General features: G+C 42.6%; 1 protein-coding gene across 4 annotated transcripts in view; it reads left to right on the plus strand.

The window, feature by feature from the left end:
• ASTN2 (astrotactin 2) overlaps positions 1–19,939 on the plus strand; it is an 899,407-nt gene that overhangs the window by 256,592 nt on the left and 622,876 nt on the right. The gene's annotated exons all lie outside the window — the stretch shown is intronic.

The following is a 19,939-nucleotide window of genomic DNA, read 5'->3' on the forward strand; positions in this document are numbered from 1 at the left end:
AACATAGGAAAGTCGGGGAAGGTCCGACTTGATTGGCATTGTCATAACATGACTTCAACTTCAGTGATCCGGGTAGAGTTAGAGCTGGCTCTCTGTCTGAAGGCATTTTCATGATCTGCTCGCAGACCAGCCCCCATTCCTAATGATCCCTCCTCTGAGGTCCCTTAATGTGGTTGGATGCATCCCTGTTTCCATGTGTTGGTTCACTCATTCTGTTACTCTCATAATTTCTCCAGCTTCCCTCTGGTGAGATCTGTTCACCCTTCCAGGCAGCCTTGTTCCTCAGAATTTAAGATAATTTCGGTAGCTAACACTTGTATGGCACTTACAATGTGCTAAATATTTTACCTATGTTTACAGTATGTATTATTACGTGATTATCATCCCTATTTTACAGATAAAGAAACTGAGCCTTAGAAAGCTTAAGGAATGTGCCTAAGATCTCACAGCTGGAATGTGGAAGGGCCAGGATTTGAGCTCACATAGTCTATCTTAGAGTCCTTCTTTGAACAGCTATTTTGTACTTCAGCCCCATGCTAGTTTTCTCTGGCTCATAATCCTGGGCCGTGGAGAAACTTTAATTTGAAAAGATACCCACACCCCATTGTTCATAGCAACACTGTTTACAATAGCTAAGATATGGAAGCAACCCAAGTGTCCATAAGAGACGAATGGATTAAGAAGACATGGTATAGATATATCATGGAATACTACTCATTAAAAAGGAATGAAATAATGCCATTTGCAGCAACAAGGATGGACCTAGAGATTATCATACTAAGTGAAATAAGTCAGAAAGAGGAAGACAAATACTATATGATATCGCTTATATGTGGAATCTAAAAAAATGATACAAATGAATTTATTCACAAAACATAAATAGACGCACAGACATAGGAAACAAACTTACAGTTACCAAAGGGGAAAGTGGGGGAGGGAACGATAAATTAGGAGTTTGGGATTAACAGACACACATTACTATATATAAAGTAGATAAACAACAAGGACCTACTGTATCGCACAGGGAACTATATTCAATATCTTGTAATAACCTATAACAGAAAATAATCTGAAAAGAATATATATAAACATATATACATATATTTATATATATAAATATAACATGTTTTATATATATATATATAACTTATATGTTTTATAGTTATATATATATATAGCTAAATCACTTTGCTGTACACCCGAAACTAACACAACATTGTAAATAAACTATACTTCAATTAAAAACAAAAAACCTTAAAAAAAAGTAATTTGTCATTCCCCTGTTAGAACTGAGGGGTTAAATAGTTCACTCACTGGTTCCTAGCTACCCACTTTTCACATGAGCTACTGGAGTGATCTATCTTTAACTCACTTTGATGTCTGATATGTGTCACTTTGGGGTCTCAGCTCAAGTTTCCATTTCTCATCCGGCTGCAAAGTTAAATGATGCACTCTCTTTGAGCCTCTGTTTCTTCATCTATAACACAGTGATGATAACTCTTCTATATATCGTACATGGTTACTATAGAGATCGACTTATATAATAAATCCGGAATTGCTTAGGTAAACCTAAAATTTCTAAAAGAAGTGTGAAAATTGATTGGACGTTTGTAACTGTGACCTCTGCCCTTTTCTCCCTCTGGAAATTTTCTTGTTTTGTTTTCCTTTTCTGGCATTTTGCTCTCCCATCTCTCCATATATGAATCAGATGTGGTCTTTAAGAGTCAGTTCAGAAGCCTCTTGATCCCTGAAGATTTCTTCAACTTTTAATCCCCATCCCTTTGCTGTACCTGTTATGGAGTTTAATTCTGCCGGCTTTTCCAACAGTTAGTTTTATATACCTTTTCCAGGAAAAACTACAAGTTAAGAGAATGCTCGTCATCATGATTGTCACCATCCTCATCTTCGTCCTGTTAGCTACCTAGTTTGTGCCGGACACTTTAATAGATTATCTCAGAGACTTGAGATATTCTGGCCAAGTCTATACATGTAAAACAGTTACATAGATGAGATCACTGTGAATTGCTGAGGTTAAGAGGCCTTCCAAAGCAGCACAGCTGGAAAGATATGAAACTGAGTCATCAGTATTTTTTTTTTATTCCAAGCCCAGTGATATTTTAAATATGTATTATTTTAATTTCTGTTATATTTAGTACCAGCATCAAACCACAGCTACCACTGTCATCATCATTACCATTCTACTGTACCTCTCAAAAAAACCTTGTCCCCCTTCAGAGCTCAAGATAGTACCTAGACGGGCACAGGTTGAGTTTGTTGTGTTGCATGCAAAGAGTATTTATAAAGTTGGGTTTATAATGTTGCATTTCATTTACTAAAAAAAAAAAAAAAATTATTGAGTGTGTGCTACATTTTAGTCAGTACCTTAGGTGCTGGTGATATGATAGTTAACAAAATAGACAATGTCTTTTCATTTATTTAACTTACATTTGGAATGGTTAAGGGAGGAAAAAAATAATACAATAAATATATAACACAATGTCAGCAGTGATATGTTTGATGAAGAAAAATAAAGCAGAGCAGTGCAACAGAACATGAACATACGAAGAAGCATCCTGTTTTTAAAACTCTGTATCTCAGTCACCTTCCAACAGCCTTCTTAGGAAGATTGGCCAATATTATTGCCTTTTATACAGATGAGAAAAGCTCCAGGTCATGTACTCACTACCACTTCTGTGTCACCATGGACACCACCCTTTGACATGAGCCCCTACAGTCCAGAAACTTAGACCCTCAGTGGTATGGTTTTCATGGTGTTATGGAAACTTGAAAGATTTTTAGGTGTGCTAGCTTAGATGATTGTTCAGCAAATATTCACTTTCCATCTGCCACTGGGAGTCGGACATATTTTCTTTTCCTGTTGACATTGAGCTTGGCCATCTGGCCTACTTGACCAGTGAGATATTAGTAGGTGTAACACAAGCAAAAGCTTGATATGTGCTCTCACAGAGGAGTTTCTTTCTTGTGCTTTCTGAAATGTCCATGGGACTATGTCCCATACAGCCTGCTGGTCCAAAGAGGATGATAGGCATGTGAAGCAGACCTGAACTCAACCTGCAGTTTGCAGACAAGCTAATCCCAGCCTGAATAATCTCATCCTCATGTGGCCCATAGGCACATGAATGAATACAATCTTGAATGAAAAAAAAAAAAAAATTGGAGTGGTTCTTAATGGCAGTAAATGACTAATACTAGAATCGAGGATTAAATCTCACCTAGCCCGTTCTAGCTCTTCACTTTAGCCAACTTCCCTAACTTATAGACTCTGTTCCTTTGTCTGTAAAATGGTAATAAAAAACAAACTTCGTGGAGTTGACGTGATGAGTAAATCAGATGATATATGTGAAGCACCCAACATAGTAGATGCTTGATATGACTTTTCTCAATGTTCAAAAGTTTTGAGCATGCTTCCTGGTTGCCTTCTAGAAATATCCAAGCAAGCTCAGCTCCCCCGATGTGGACTCTGGCCAGGTTTTCTGGACTACTCTGGCTTGTTCCTACTGACTTCACCAGTCTTCATTCTTCTCACTCCACAGTGACTCCAACCCTTTTTCCTTTTTGCTTGATAAATTTCAATAAGCACGTAGCAGTAGCTGGATAGTTCATGCTGGCATTTGAGCTTCCAGTATGTGTTTATAACTATGCTGCATTATCCTAATTACAATGATACAAGGAAGGGAGTAGGGGGGAGGAGTTGAAAAGAAAATTGTTCAGAAAAATGCTTCAAGAAAAATAACCCACAGTTAGTGGACAACAGGCCTGCGATTGTGGTTGTAATTGAAAATGGCACTATTAATGCAGTACTTATTCATTCTGTATAATAAAAAAAGGAAGCTCTTTTCACAGTTACACAGTTCCAGATGAAATTAACATCCTGTGGCATTTCCCATAAACGGTTGTTTTGTACACATCGATGGAAACAATTAGGTTGGAAGAGAATGAGAGCTGTGACTGGAGGACAAGGTAGGGAGGGTCAGGTACATCCAGAAGGACAAGGGTGAGAAAGGGAATTCAGACTTTGCTGAGGATGGGAAAACAGTGAAGCTCAGAGCAGGCAGTATACTTGGTATCTAGGAGGAACAGTGAGACTTTAAGAATTGGACTTATCTTATGGGTCAGAGCCACAGAGACATTCATGGTAAGCTTGTTGAACAGGTGAGTGTAAATATTTGCATGAGTTGTGTTTACTTAAGTTGCAAGTTCAGTCATCCACAAACCCTCCTGCTCATGAAACCAGTGCCATCCTTGGCTGTCTGCCTGAACCCTGTAGTCCTGCCCAAATTCCAGAGTCCGGTCATGGTCTTGCCTGACGATCTCTGCCCTTCTGCCATCCCTCATTGAGGATGATGGTGAGATGAAGAAATTTTTTCATGCCATGACTTTGTTTTTCTTCTTTTCTGTAATGAATGTTTTAATTTACTTCTGTAGGCAAGCTGATCATGGTAAGTAAAGCATCAATGACAAGTCATCCTTTTATAATTGAAAAGGGGAACATTCAGGCAACCTTTGGCTGTATTGGGGTATAGTTAACCCTGAAACCGTATAGTTATATATCATTCCCAAGGGGAATAACTAGGATGCATCTCAACTTGTCTTATATCCTCCAATTTAGATCTAGGTCCTATCATTCCTGTCCATTCTAACCCCTAAATATATATGTTTTCAAATATAAACCTTGTTTTCTATTTCCTTTGACATTGTTATAGTCAAGATTTGTATCTTCTTTTGTCTGGACTTATAGAGAACTCTTGAATAAGTGCACAGCCACTAGAATTGGACCTGGGTTAGTATCTTGACTCCATCAACATTAAGTATTGGGATCTTGAACACAATCTGAGTTCTAAGCTTAATTTTTTTTCTTCTACAAAAAGCAGTTTATCGAAGTGCTTACCCCTTATGATTGTTGTGAGTATTAAATTGGAAAATTCAGGTAAAATGCTTAGCACAGTTGCTGGCACATGCTGAATGGCTGAATACATTTCAGCTCTTTTTATCATTATTATCATTAGGTGTTATTTTCCCTAGGAACCCTCTTCCACACTGACATCACATTGATCTTTCTTAAGTACTTCTCTGACAGTGCCACCCTTCTGATCAAAATTCATATATATATATATATATATATATATATATATATATATATATATATATCTTATAATACATGCCCATATAATCTTCCCTACTGTACAGACTAAAGTTCAGATGCTTAGCTTGGCATTCAAGTCCCTTCCTGATGTGGTCACAAGCTCTTTCTCACCTCGTCTGTAGCAGCATACCTCCAGGGACACTGGACTCTAGCCATACTAAGTGGCTCATCATGTTTTGAACTGAAGATGTCTTTGGACTTGTGCTCTTTCTATATGCCACCCAGGAAAACCCTCTCATCCTTCTTTGATATACCACACCCAGCATCAAAGTGTTGCTTCAGTCCCTGTGCTTTGCAAGGGAGTGCTAAAGTCATCAGACAGGTAGCCATCTCTCCCTACTTGGCCTTCTGGACGTGAACTCCACATCCTCCTCTTGTCATTTTTTTTTTTTAGTGCTTGAGTCACCAGTTAATTGAATAATTATCTTAGATCCATGCGCCTTTGCTCATACCAGTCTCTAATTGATAGAGATGTGCATGTCTTTCCTCCACTTTCCTCCTCTGTGTTCAAACACAGCTCAGGAGGTAGATGCCTTGGCCATGAAAAGAGGCAGGTGGGAGGCTGTGGGCTTCCCTCTTGTCAATGTCTTCCTTTCTCAGGCACCATTAATTTATTACACACCAGTGGAGCCTTGCCAATTTGCCACACAGCTGATGACTTGCTATATTGTATCTCAGTTTCTTCTGCTTAGAACCAGATAATGGACCAATTGTTTCTGAGCCCAGATGCATGGACAAGAGAGTTTGTATATGCGTGTGTGTTGGAGGGATGAAGAAAGGGAGTTAGGAATGGCATCTTCCCAATCTCCTAAGTATAAGAGCAAGGCAAATTTCTTTGGGTTTCTACTAAGGATAAGACAATTCAAATTATGATTTGTTTCTTCCTCTGTAATTATTGAAAGGCACTTAAAATTGAAGCCTCGAGTTGTAAATTCACAGAATAATGGATTTTTAGGGTTATCATTGGCCTGAGCTGTCTTTTAGTCCATCTTTTCTATGTAATACTTGAATCTCCTCTATGTTATTTTTGGAATGTGACACGTTTGCCTACTTACTTCCAGTTTCAGAGGACTTAACCAGCCCCACTAGCTCTTCTTTCCATAGTTAGAAAGCTCTGTCATGTAGTGTGCTCATAAGTAATCAATATTACTGTCACGATTGTTATTGATATTATTATTCTTCAGATCATGGTTCTTAGTACCAGAGAGATCTGAGTTTGAATCCCAGCCGTCCCACTTACCACCTAGGTTACCTTACTCTAGAGGTTCCCAACCGAGGTGATGTGGCCCCTCAAGGGGTATTGGGAAATATCTGGAGATACTTTTGGTTATCACACCTCAAGGAGGAGGCTAATAGCATCTAATTGGCAGAGGCCAGGCATGCTGCTAAATATCCTACAACACGCAGGACCATTCCCACAGCAGAGAATTATCCAGGCCCAAATGTCAGTAATGCTAAGATTGAGAAATCTTGCCTTAGTCAAGAAGCTTAACTGTCTCAGGGTCAGTTTTCCCATCTGTAAGAGAGAGATGAGTAGAATTTGCTTCACAACATCATTGAGAATTACGTGAACTTATATCTGCAGAGCACTTTAGCAGGTACCTGGCCCAGTGTAAGCACTCAAAAAAACAGCTCCTGTAATTATAACATATATAATGCATGTATCATGGTGCGTGGGACATAGTTAACAGTAATAAGAATATTAAACATTGGTATTATAAGTACTAATAATACTACAGCCCTTCAAATAGTCGAAGGCAGGTGAGTTTACTTTTTATAGTGTCTTTATTGTTTCTTATGATTCCATTACAAGCTTTCATATTAGTCTAGCTTGTCATCTCTGGATCTGTTCTATTTTGCTAATAATATTCTTAATGTGACACTCAGATCTCAACACAGTTCTCTAGGTGTGGTCTGAACAATGCGCAGTAGAGACGTCCCGTTCTTCGTTCCAAGACTTTATGCTTCTTTTAATGTAGCCCCAAAATATGTTACCTTCTCAGTGGTCACCTTACTGTTAACTTACATTGAGATCTCTAATGCCCAAATTATTGAATGGAAATGATGGGTAAGGAGAGAGAGGAGTAACGCCCAGCTGAACATGTGTTTATAAAATTTATGTTATTAGTGAGGACTCCAAAAAAGCCTACTTGGACACCCACATCTAATCCAGGCATGCAAGGTCCAAATTCTAGACATTTAAATCAGGAGATGAGTGATGAGGGATAAAAGGTGAAGAAGGAGAGGCAGACTCAGAAGAGAAATAGCATGTGTTGTTTATAATCCTGGAGTACCCGTTTTCAGAACAGTAGCTGGAGTGTGAGCCCCCTTCCAGGGCCATCAGTATCTCCAGTGTTGCTACTGGATGAGCTGAGTTTGGAGGTTCTCTCACAGCCTCTACGCGTCTCTCTCTGTCTCTTTTTTTTATCACATTTCTCTACTTCATTGTGCACATCTAGCGAAATGAGAGCATTCCTCAAGACCCATCCGCCCGTGCACGCAGGCTCCCTGAACAAATGGCTCCCTAGGATGGATCTCTATTATTTCACCAAAAAACATCAGAGGAGGAATTTGTTCTGCTCCACTAAAGACATGATTTCCAGTCCTCTCTCCTGCCTTAGCTCAGTTTTTTTTGGCTGCTCCCTGGGAAAACGGTAGAGAGAAAAAAGGTATCCATAATACTTAGCTGAGACAGTTTAACCAGGCTAAATAAGGGAAAAGAAGATAATTCAGGATTATCTAACTTTGGAATAAAAATAATTCCTAAGATGCATATGTGAGCCCGGACAGCCCCACCATTCCACAGGCTGACCCCCTCTCTGCTTCTCCCACATCCTTCTCTGGTTTCTCCTCCTATTTGCGTCATATCAGCAGTGGTTAAGATCAGAGAGTCAGGCCAACTTGGGCTCCAGGTCAGGCTCTGCTCCCATATGGGGATACTAATGTCACCCACTTTCCAGGCTGGTGGTGAGTGGCATATGAGGCAGCAGTGCCTGGCATAGAGTAGATACTCAACAGGTCAACAAATATGAGTTTATAGTATAACTGGTGTGCTTATTTAAATCTTTCTTGTAGATACCCTCATCTCCATTTAGTAAATGAACAGAATAACCAAGGTTCAGAGAGGCACTGCCATTGTACGCAAGGGTGAGCAGATGCTAAGAGGCAGATCCAGGATTTGAACCTCAGTGCAATAATAAACTCATTTTGCATCGACTTTTTACCATGTAGTTTTGTCTTACCTCTTTGTATGTATACTGTCTCACATGAATCTCGCAGGCATTTTTATTTCCTGTGGCTCAGAGCGGCCTAGTGAGGGGTTCAAAGTCACACAGCAGCTGAGCTGAAGCTGAAGATCTGGTCTTCTTTCTCCACATCTGCTGAGTTTTCAGTTCAGGATCCCCTGCCGTCCCCTTCCCCCACTGTCGCTCTCTAGCCGTCTGCTTGCATTTTTGTGTGGCGGTGGCATGTAATCACACATAATAAAGCAAGGCTGCTCTAACTGTCATGTGGAAATGGGAAATTGAAATTGTAAGCCATTAAATGGAAAATCCCAAGCCTTATAGTAATGCCAACTCAGCCTCAATCCTTTATTGTCTATATATTTAGCCAGTCTATTTTTAAGAGTTTAATATTGAGAAATAGGACATATTTATAATGCAGCTGCATTCGTCTCACTCTGAAATCCCTGCCATTTGCTATAGTTGACTTACATGTGTTTAAATTTATAACCACTTTCTTGCGCTGGGAAGATTTGCCCTTAGTTTAAAGGAACATGGGTGGAAAGTCTGCCCGTTGAAGAGGTGAGAACTTTCCCGGTTCCGTGTTCTTCTCCCCCACGTCAGCATGGGTCGGTAATGCACCTGTGTCACCATGTATATTTTTCATACCTCTCCTTTGGTGCCAAGTCATATACAATGTGAAACATATTTTTTTCCTTCATTCAGCAAGCACAGCCCAACCCTGAAAGCTCTGAATGGATGTGCTAGCAGTCTTCATGCCACTGAAGAGAGACATCTCGGTTTCAGGTGGTTGTTATTTCTGGGATTATTCTTATAATTATCATTCATATGGTCTAAAGGGAAGCTGGCTAAGAGGGGTTCCTTTCATCCACTCCAATGTGGAAGTCTATTCATTAAACCGTGTTTATCGGTCCCATTCCAAAACAAGCCATGGTGAGGTGTATGAAGCTATTTGTCTAGCTCTGCTATTTATAGGCTATATGACCCTTGAGAAATTAATCTTGTTGTGCCTCCCTTACCCTATTGTAAGATGGAAATTTATCAGTCAGTCATTGCCACAATAATGCTACCTAATAAAAAACTATGAAATCTCAGTGGCATCCAGTAATAAACATTGACTTTCCAAGTCAATTAGATGGAGTGTTGTGCACATCTCAGATGGATTGCTTCTCATCTACAGATTGGCTGGTGTCAGTGCCCTAGGCTGTAGGATTAGGGTGACTCCACTCCATGCTGAAGAGCTGTGAGTTCCCTATATGTCCGTCATCCTCCTTGGACCGGTAGGCTTCTCATGGTGCTGGCAGGTATAAATGTTTGAGCAGACATATGTGATGCCTCTTGAAGCCTATGTTCATAACTGGCACACACTGACTTCTCCCCACATACCACTGGACACAACAAGTCACAGAGCCAAGAACAAATCAAGGGGCAATGAAGTACACTCCAGCCACAGTGAAGTTATAGCAAGAGGTAGGTACAAGGAGTGGTGAAAAGGCTAAAAGTTCCATGTACCGTAGTCATTATGAGAATTACGTTCAACCATGGCTTGTTTACTTTAAAATAATACCTGTTACGTTATAAACGCTCCATAAATGGTAAATATTATTATTCTTGTGATTACGTGACTAGTGAGGTGTTCTTGGCAAATTGGAATGCTACATTTAGGTGAACCTCAGTAACAGATCAACCAGAAACATCCAAGCTAACTCTCTGGGGGAAGAAGTGAAACCAGGAGGAGGTGAAGTTTCTGGGAAGGAAGAGAGTAGGGGTTAGAGAGTGGGATTCTCCCTTCCCTGCCAACCAGATGCCAGAGAAACAACGTCCTCTGGCTCAAAATGATGGAGTTAGATCTTCATAAGCAACAGATCTCTCTCTCTCTCTCTCTCGCTCTTTTTCTCTTTATATATACCTAAATATAATCCCACATGTTTGCCACAGTGCGCCTTACATTCAGGACCTGGTGATCTCTTAGAGGTCACAGCACAAACTTGATGAGAATGAAAGAGCAAGATACGAGAGTGGACAGGGGGCCATGAGCAGAAGATCGATTTCCAGGCTTAGTGTAACAGCCATACCCAGGTCCCAGGTTAGGCTAGATCCAAGGTGTAACCATGGGGGTTGGCTGACGTAGAGCGCAAGCCCTGGGTGTCCCTGGGGTCAGGGAAGATGGTAAGATTTATACATGAGAGCACAGTAGGGAGGTAGAGTCCTTAGTCAAAGGCACTGAGTTACCCACAAGGGAAGTGGAGAACCTAGTCTGTATTAAGCTTTGACTCAGTGCAAGGCCTTCGGCAAGCTTACGTCACTTAAGCTTACTAACAGGAATGATAATAAAGGCTATACTTTGTTGAGTGCTTAACCCATTTTGCATACTGTGCTAAGCACTTTGCATATATTACTGCTTTGAATCTTAACCAAACCAAGTAAACAAACAAACAGAACCCCACAGTTCTTGAGAGAGATTTATGCTCAAGGTGTTACATGGAGAACTGAGGCTTACAGAAGTTAAGTCCCATAATGAATAAGTGATAGAATGAAGGTTAAACCCAGGTCTGTCAGATTCTTAAACCACATGCACTTGCTAAACCCAGGGTATCTGAGATAAATATAAAAGGCACAGGAAAGGGTAGTGAGGCTGGATAGCAGGGCTCTCAAAAGAGGTGGACCTTTTGAACTGTAGTCTGGGAAAGGAGGTAGGAGTCCGCAGAAAGAGCCGGACCAGTCTTCATAGCTCAAAAGATGGATTTTCTTTATAATGAAATCATCTCTCATGTCAAGCTCTTGAAAAACCAAACTGTGTGGGATTTTCTCTACAATTCCTGCCCCTTTTTCCTGCTGATGCTCCTCTTTATGTCATCCTCTTTACCTGGTTCTGCATTCTTTAAGGGTCGGGCAAGTTCACATCTCCTCTGGGGATTTTCTATAGCTTTTCCACATGCAAAAGGAATTAGAGGATACATTTCCAGCCGTCTCATCACCGGGCATTTAGCACACTGTGTTTTTCTTGTCTTTATCTGTCTCTTCCACTAAGCAGTGTTGTGTTTTAAAGAAGGCTCGACGTTCAGTTCATGGCTGTGTCCCCAGTGCCCATCTCTGGATACAGCACCCAGTAATGGCGTTGGGTGAAGAATTCCAGTTGTAGAATATGGGTGGCCCTCTAGTCACAGGGAGTGCTAGGCCATATACATAGCCTTCCTGTGCAGTTATAGAAAGGATCAATCTAGGAAAAGAATCTGACTAGTGACTGCGAGTTCCGTCAGATTCCGGGCACGCACATGCCACCCGGGGTTGGGTAGAAGGCCTGTATTTGCTATGACCGACGGTTTAAGATCTTTTTGGCAGTAACAGTATTAACTGTCATCTTTAAAATGCTTACTCTGTATCAGCATTTGTGATAAGCATTTTAACATCTCATTTAATCCAAAAACAGCTTTATGAATTTGGAATTGCAAGCCTCATTTTAACACTTGGGGAAGCAGAGGCTCTGAGTGCTTAAGTGACTTGCCCATGTTTTGCAGCTGGTAAGACACATAGCTAACATTCCAAACTGTGGCCGATTCCAAAGCCTTTCCATAGCCATGCCTTGCCACCAAGGTGGTAATAAAGTGACCAAGAAGTCTTTGGCCCAGCCTATCTAGTTGCTTCACCCTTTCTCCCTTGAATAGGAATTGTTGATTTGTGGTATCAACTCCAGCCCACCCTTTGGAAATCTCCTTTGCCTCTATGGTCTCTATAAAATGGGAGGTGGTAAAGACAGCATTAGCTGAGAGAGGTGAAAGTGCTTTGCAGACTGACGCAAGCAGTGCCTGTGGTTATTGCATCCATCTTGTTGAAAGCACATTTCATTTACATTTATAACTACAAGGCCATGGAGCTGCAAGGAATCTTCAAGACCATCTGTGCCCTGGCTAGGAACTGTGGAACCAGCTCCACAGAACCTGGATGGTATTGTGTTTTTAACAGAGCAGAGGAAAATATCACTACATGTAATTCAGTCATTCAAACTCAGTGCAGTTCTCCAGCAGAAATTATGATCAGTCTACAAGTCTGCAGTATTAACTGACAGACCCAAGATAGTGTACATAAGAAAAGGCTAGTCCCAAGTTTTCCAGTTTATGTTTGTTGCTGTTTGTTCATTTGTCTTGTCTGCTGGCACTTGTTTGAAGATGAGCTGTGCCAGGCACCAAAGGTTTAAGAAAATATATGGAAGAAAGAACTAAACAGTAAGAGAATTCTATCCATCAATTTTATCCCTGAGAATTGGGAAGAGCTGGCCATTTTAAAGAAATGCGTACATGGGTTTTAAATGTATTCTAGTCATGAAGCATTCTCATCTGCCTAGGGAATACTGGCTGGCTGTTTTCTTTGCTACTTCTTTCTTCTTTCATGAAAAGATGACTCCTATATGAAATGGAATGTCGGGTTCTGGAACTGGATTCTCACAACTTCCAAATTTGATGGTTCTTTGCGTTTATACCAGGTCTTCCTAGCTGAGATGTTCTTTAGGGCTGGGATGTCTTCTCTTATTACCTATGCCCGCACAAACCTGACATTTGAGTGTGCCCAGCCCAAAGCTTGGATATGAAAATTGAGGTCTATATTAGGGTTCTCCAGAGAAACAATCAATAGGAGATGTAGATATAGACACGTGTAGATACATCATCTTTTGGTTATATACATCCCATCCGGATGTCTGTCTGTCTATCTGTCTATCTAATGATATCTAGAGAGATTTAAAGAATCATCTCATGTGACTGTGGAAACTGACAAGTCCAAAATTTTCAAGGTAGGCTAGGAGGCTAGAGCTCCAGGGAAGAGTTGTCACAGCTCAAGTCTGAAGGTAGCCTGCTAGCAGAGTTCCTTTCTCCTTGGGGGGAGGTCAGTCTTTTCTCTGTTAAGGCCTTCAGTTGGATGAAGCCCACCCAGATTATGGAGGGTTGTGTTATTCAAAAGCTACTAATTTAAATATTAATGTCCTCTAAAAAATACTTTCACGGGAACATCTAGGAAAACGTTTGACTAAACATCTGGGTACCACAGCTTTGCGAAGTTGACACGTAAAATCAATCGTCATAAGATCTGAGGTTAAAATGATCCTAGAAATTGGGGAAATGGAGTGGAGAAGTAGAAATAGGAGACTTGAGTGCTGGACCTTGGTCCGCTGCTGACTTTTATCATGACTTTGTCTCATGGTGCCTCTGTTTTCACATCTGTGTAAAAGGGAAAATGTATATTCTCTAAAATAATTTTCAAAGTGAATATCTTACAATGCAGATGCCTTTCACAATGAGTGAATGAATGAATGAATGAATGGATGGATGGATTGAGCAATCATAAAGCTGAAGAGTGAGAGAAAGTTGGGTTGTGGCCACTCTTGATCACTTACTGTGTTCCAGAAGCTCTGTTAGACAATTATGTACATAATTATGTTTAGTCCTCCCAACAACCCTGCAGACATTCAGGGAAACTGAGAGTTGTAAAAGAGAAGGGAGTGGCTCTAGGTCACACAATGGCAGAGCTGACATTGGAACTCGGGTGGGCTTTCTCACACTTTGCACTAGGCAGTATGGCCAAGTAATACCCACCTTTTGCTTGGTTCTCTGAACATAGTTCTGTAGTGAGACAAAACTGACCACGCAGGGCATGAGCTGAACCTAGGACCTCCAGGCTGGACAGTCTTGACCATCGACACTGAACAAGGTTCCTTGGCAGAGCAGGTCAGACTCCAGTCAAGTTGAGCCCCTGACTCCAGCCAGGACCAGATTGCCGGGAGCTCCTTGCCCAGATGATTTAAGAGGGGCTGAGCTTTTAGAGTCACTTTCCAGGCTCAGAGAAGTCACATCCAAACTCAAAGACTGGGATATCCATGTCCATCCACCAGGAGGGACAGAAAGAGTAAGTGTACGGTGGTGCAGTGAATGGAGCCCAGGCATCAGAGTCATTATAACCTTAGTCTAAATCCCAGCTCTGCCATTTTTAAGGATGTGACTCTCGGAGCTTAGTTAACTTCTCTGAGCCTCAGTTTCCTCATTTTTAAACAGCTAATGACACTTACCTTTCAAAGTTGTTAGGAGGAATAAATGAGAAAGCATAAAGAAATGCCAGCTTCCTTGCCTGGCAGAGAATTGGTGAAGTTTTCAAGACTTGTGAATTTTCTTCTTATGTAGGCTGGGTGACTCTAGAAAAATTAAAGAGGGTAATGATAAAGGTGATACAGGAACTTGAACCCAAACCCATACAAGTTACAGTGATAGAACATCCCAGGCTGTGCGGGGGAGAGAACAGTGCGTGAGTGTTTGAATGGGGACTTGGTGAATGCCAGTGTAGACAGGGCATGCAGTGCCTGTTCTTCAGGGCCGAGTATCAGGCTGAAGCTTGCCTGTTGGCTGGAAACAAACACAACCCTTATGCCTTTGCAGTGGTACTCGGGGTCTGCCTTCTCCTTTCCCTTCTCTCGCTGTCTCTGTCTCCTCTCCTGTCCTTCCTACCCTTCCCTTTCTGTTCTCTCTGTATTATTTTCCAGCTCTCTCCCCTCCTTTCCACTCTTCTTTGCTTCCCTTTTCACCCCCTGCCCTTGATTACTGAGCACAGTTTTCCTTTCCATTCTTGTTTTCTCTCCCTCCTCCTTTTTTCTCTCCTCTTTTCTCTCTCTGTCTTGGCTTGGGGGCCGGGGCTTCTCTCCTCGGTCCCCAGTGGTTCATTCCCATTAAGCTTGACAGTCTCTCATATGTCAATTAGAAAGGGCTGCTTCCCCCTCTTCACCCTCCCTTTCCTGGGCCTGCTGTGATGCTCAGATCAAGCACCATCTGTTGCATTCATCCAGGCGACGGGTGAGCATTTTGCTGCTCTGGGGAGGCAGAGCTCAGCGGGTACCAGGAGGTAACGTGGCTTGTTTGGACAACTTGATATATTGATATTGATAGAGCTACCGAATGGGATTGAGAGGGAAGGGGTCAGGAGAGAGTGGTACGGAGGATGAAATAGGCCGTGGAGGGGTTTGCATAAGCACCTCCCCCTCTAAGCCTGTCTGGGCTCTTGGCACTGTCGCCAAGGCAAGAGCAGCCAAACAGATGGATGGGATTTGCCACAGTCGGGATCAGAAACCCTTGCAGCTCCCTTGCAGCTCAGGGGCGCAAACCTTGCCTCTCTGAGTGTCTTCCTCTCCTCCCAGCTGGTCAAATCTGCATCAGCTTAGGAGAAAGTAAAGCAGAAATAACAGGACGGGAAGAGGCTGACCTTTAGGAATTGCTGAATGTCAGAGCCTCGATGAAAAGGGATGATGTATCAGTCGAGGTTCCAGCTGGGCAAAGAAGGCACCCTCCAATGGGATTTTTAGGTGAAGTTCAACGAAGCTACTATTTATAGAGGTGTAGACAGAGTGAAGAGAATCAATGGGGAAGGGGGTATTGAGGCACCAGGAAAAATAATTGTCAGGAAGCCACCACTAATTCCTAGAACTGAAGGTGCAGGGAGAGGGCATGGTTTTGCTGGAGTCTGGGGAAAATGGATTTGTGGGAAAGGGGCCCTGGCAGAAGCTGTGGTTGTTGAGTGTCCCCGTCTCTATCAGAAATACGATGCAGAAACAGGAAAGGAGTAAGGGAAGACATCCCCTCAAATTCCCTCCTCCCATATCCTGCCAGAGCATCTCCCTGGGCAAACTCAGCTAGTAGCCAGATAAGAAAGATCTGTGAAATAGCCCCTTGAGGGTCTGCCTCCAGGCCATAGAGTGGGGCAGAATGAACCTGTGGGTGGAAGACGGATCTGGGGGTGCAAAGGGAGATCAGGCAGTGCAGATCAGGAACGGATACATGTTCCATAGCCTCCACTGTGCCAGAAGCTAATATGCGTCACCACTACACACACTGCCTCTCTGCCTGTTCCAAAGAACGCATGTGTGGGGCCTCCACAGGGTCCAGTTCTCTCTGTGAGTGCGAGACCCACATAGCTTGCTGTCTGCTCAACACCTCTCCAGGTAGACATCTGGGAGGCACCAAGGGCTCTCACCTAAAACCAAACTCAGTTCACTCCTCTTTCAGTGTCCCTCCTCTCACTGAGAGGTACCATCGTTCTGCTTCTGTGGATGCCAGAAGGCCAGGAGTCATCCTGTCTACCTCGCTCTCCCTTATCCCCCTTTTCCAATAAATCACCACATTCTCAGGGAGGGGTACCTACAAAATAACTCTCCAATGTGCTCCCTGCTCTATCTCCACTGTTCTAACATTTCTGTCTCTACTCTCTCTCCTGCTCTGTCCCTATCTCCACCTCTACTACCTAGCGTCTCCTACAAGGACTTCTGTAATGTGGTACCACCTTCCTAGTTGGTCTTCTCACTTCCATTTCTGTCCTTCTCCAATGCATCCTTTCTACTGCCAGAGCGATCTTCTCTAAGTGAAGATCTGATCAAGTCACTTTCCTATCTAAAACCTTCAGTATGTTCTACTCTTAACAAGGTCCAGAAGAGTTAGGGTCAGGGTGGGGGTTAGGGTGAGGGTCAAGGTTAGCATTAGTATTAGGATTTCCTGCCTCTCTAGCATTATCTCACACTGCTTGCTTTCAGCATTTCAGCCCCAGTGGTGATTGCAGCCCCTTGCATATTCCTTCTCCCCGAGGGGTCTTGATTTAGACTCTTTCCTCTGACTCCTTTGCTTTCTTCACCTCCCCCCTCCCCCGCAGCTTCCTTGTCACCTGATTATCTCATACTCTTTCCAGATCTTAGTCACAACTGCTCACTTCCTTGAAGCAAGTTTCCATGGTTTTCCTAGACAAGGTCATATTCCTCTCCTAGAGCCTCTTATATCATCTTTCACCTCTCCTTTATGGTATACATCAGTTTTAAATTTTACATTTCTCTGTCATTTATTTCATTACTACTGGTTTTCCTGTCTACACGGTGAGCATCACGAGGGGGTTTTGTTTGTTGTTGTTTTCACCATCTTACCCTGCTACGGACTGAAAGTCAGCCTTAACCCCCAACGTGACTGTGACTTTGTCTACTAGACCCGCCAGAGCAAAATGCCACAGACTGTGTGGCTTAAACAACAGACATTTACTTTCTCACAGTTCTGGAGGCTGGAAGACCGAGATCAGGGTGTCAGCATGGTTGGGTTCTAGTGAGGGCTCTCTTTTTGCCTTGTAGATGGCTACCTTCTCTTGGCGTCCTCACGGGGAGATCTTACTCTCCTTCTAAGGCCACAGTGCCAGAAGATGAGGGCCCCGATTTTATGATCTCATTTAATCTTAATTACCTCCTAAAGATCCTGTCTCCAAATATAGTCTGCTATAGACTGAATTGTGTACTCCAAAATTCACATGTTGAAACCCTAACCTCCAATGTGACTGTATTTGGAAATAGAGTTTTTGATAGGTAATTAAAATTAGATGAGAACATATGGGTGGGATCCTAATTTGATAGGATTGGTGTCCTTATAAGAAGAGAAAGACTTCTCTCTCCCTCCCTCCCCCTCTGTCTCCATCTCTCCCTCTCCTCCCCCAACATGGATGCACCAAGGAAAGGCCACGTGAGCAGACAGTGAGAAGGCAGCCGTCTTCAAACCAGAATCTGACCTGTTTATGTTATCGAGTCTATGATTTTTGTTATGCAAGTCCAAGCAGACTAAGACATATTTTCTGAAAATACTGTAGAGTGAATGAATGAGTGAGGAGACAAATGAATGCGTGAATTTTCACAGATGTGTGTGGGTCCCTACCTTGGAGGATTCCAGACAGTGGCTTGCTCTGGACTTTTGACCGCAGTTTAGCCCAACTCTTACAATTTTGTGCAAATCGCTCTCCTCTCTGGGTTTAAAGCATCTGGATTGGGCATGACAGTGCTTCTCAGAATTAGACTGTAGCCTCTTGCTGGAGGGTTCTGTATCCTAGGCTTGGAGTAGGGGGCCCATGTTTGGGATTTTCTTCTTGGCTTACCTTTAAGTAGACCTAACTGAGATACCTGGGGAGACAGATAGCAAGAGAGGCAGGTATGTTACACTACTACAGGATCATTTGTATTGTCAATTATCTTTTCCGTAGCAAACACAGATGCCCCTCTATGTCCCTAGAGATGAGGCTTCTCACAGAGCCCAATACCCAAACCAGCCCTCTGGGTATGACCTACCCTGCAGACACATGTGTGTCTAAGCTGATAAACTTTCCTGGGAAAACAGGATCTCCTTAAAATTGGTGTTGGGATGTTCAGAAGCCTTCTTTGTCCACTCTGGGAAAAGCTCATCAAAGAAACAGGAATCTTTAACACATCCCATTCCTTGTCATCAGACAGCAAGTAGCTTAAACTGAAGAACTTTCCCAGCCTCTTGAGACATAGGTGGAGGGAGGGTTGAGTCTGAAGATTTCAAAGTCAGGGCGGGCTCTCTTTGGAGATTTCTCAGAACAAAGACACTGAGATCATTCAGCCAATCTTCTTTTCTTCTTTCTCATTTCCTCTCCTTTTCTTTTATGTTGGCTCTCTCCTTCTTTCTCAAGTTTTTCTGCTTTTTTTTTTTTTTTTTACTTTTATCTTCTACCTTTTTTCCCTCTGCCCTTCTGCCATCACTCTCTCCATTCTCTATAACTTTCTACCAGTCTCAATTTTGAAATTTCTGAAAATGTGGCTACCAGCAGCTCCTTGGAGGATATTGAAACAAAAAGAATGTTGGAGTAGGATTTAGAAGGCTTGACTCTACCGCTTGCTAGCTTGGAGCTAGTTGTATGCCTTGTTTGGGGTGGGTGGGACTTCAATTTCCCTTAGTAAAATGGGGCTCTTGTACCAAGTGATCTACGTATCACTGCACTGCAGTTTTGTCTCCTGAAATATTGTTTGACCCATGTACTGCCGTCTACCTTTATTGCCACTGTTCTGGTTCAGGCATTATTGCCTCTGGCTGGCTCCTGCAAAAGCCTCTGTACAGACCTTTGTCCTTGCTTCTGTGTGTATTCTCCATACTCTGGTTAGTAATTGTTATCACAGGGGCTTAATTGGAACATGCCAGTTTCCTGTTTAAAACCTTTCAATGATCATCTTTTGCCTTTGGGATAAAATCCAAGCTCTGCAAGGTGGCTTACAAGGTGCTCTGCCCTCTGCAGCCTCATCTGCTCTTCCCGGGCTCCACTGCAGCCACACTGAACTCCTTTCAGTGACTCAAGCACCGTGTTCTTTCTGGCTTCAGATCTTTGCACATGCCTCTCCGTCCACCCAGGGCACTCTCTTATCCCAAATCTTTTCAGCAACTCCACCCTGATTCTATCTTCTTTGCTAATTCCTACTCCTGTTTAAGGTCTCAGTGGAGGTATTGCCTCCTCCTCCAGGAAGCCTACCTTGACTCCCAGGATGGGTGAGCTGACCCTTCTTGGTGCTCCTCTGGTACTCTGTACTCCACTGTCGTGGAAGTATTGCACAGTGTTGGAAATGCCTGGATATGTGTCCTACCAAGCTATGGATTCCTTGAATCATGGATTGTGTCAAACTTTCACCATCATATCTCAAGGGCCTGGGGCAGTACCCTTGAGAACACAGTCGGTGTTGAAGAAATAAATGCGT

Source organism: Eschrichtius robustus, chromosome 10 (genome assembly GCF_028021215.1).
Source record: "Eschrichtius robustus isolate mEscRob2 chromosome 10, mEscRob2.pri, whole genome shotgun sequence".
NCBI classification, from domain to species: Eukaryota; Metazoa; Chordata; class Mammalia; order Artiodactyla; family Eschrichtiidae; genus Eschrichtius; species Eschrichtius robustus.